The sequence below is a fragment of the Merops nubicus genome, unplaced genomic scaffold (assembly GCF_000691845.1).
Source record: "Merops nubicus isolate BGI_N331 unplaced genomic scaffold, ASM69184v1 scaffold38852, whole genome shotgun sequence".
NCBI classification, from domain to species: Eukaryota; Metazoa; Chordata; class Aves; order Coraciiformes; family Meropidae; genus Merops; species Merops nubicus.
Genome location: NW_008595009.1, coordinates 9260 through 9631, shown reverse-complemented (window position 1 = coordinate 9631; position 372 = coordinate 9260).

The following is a 372-nucleotide window of genomic DNA, read 5'->3' as shown; positions in this document are numbered from 1 at the left end:
GCCCCTTCCCAGGGACTTGGCTTCCTGCACCTTCCATGGAGCTTGAGTGCTCCCTGGGCACGTGGGGATGGACCCCAGCTCCTGGGGGGATAGTCCTCAGATCCCGTGGGGGCAGACCCCAGCTCCCCAAGCAGGGGGGTTGTTTGCTTGCAGCTCCCTCTCCTTGAATTTTTAATTTTTAATGCCTTCAATGATTAATCACCTCAATGACCAGGTCACCTCAGGGACCTGGTGGTGCTTCCACCTTTGGTTCTGGCTCGGGATGCTACACAAGGCCTGCCTGGGGGGTTGGTGAGGGCAGAGGGGCAGCGAGGCTGCTCGGACGGGTAGGTTTGGGCCGTTTGGGAGGTTGGGATGGATCCTGCCCCCCAG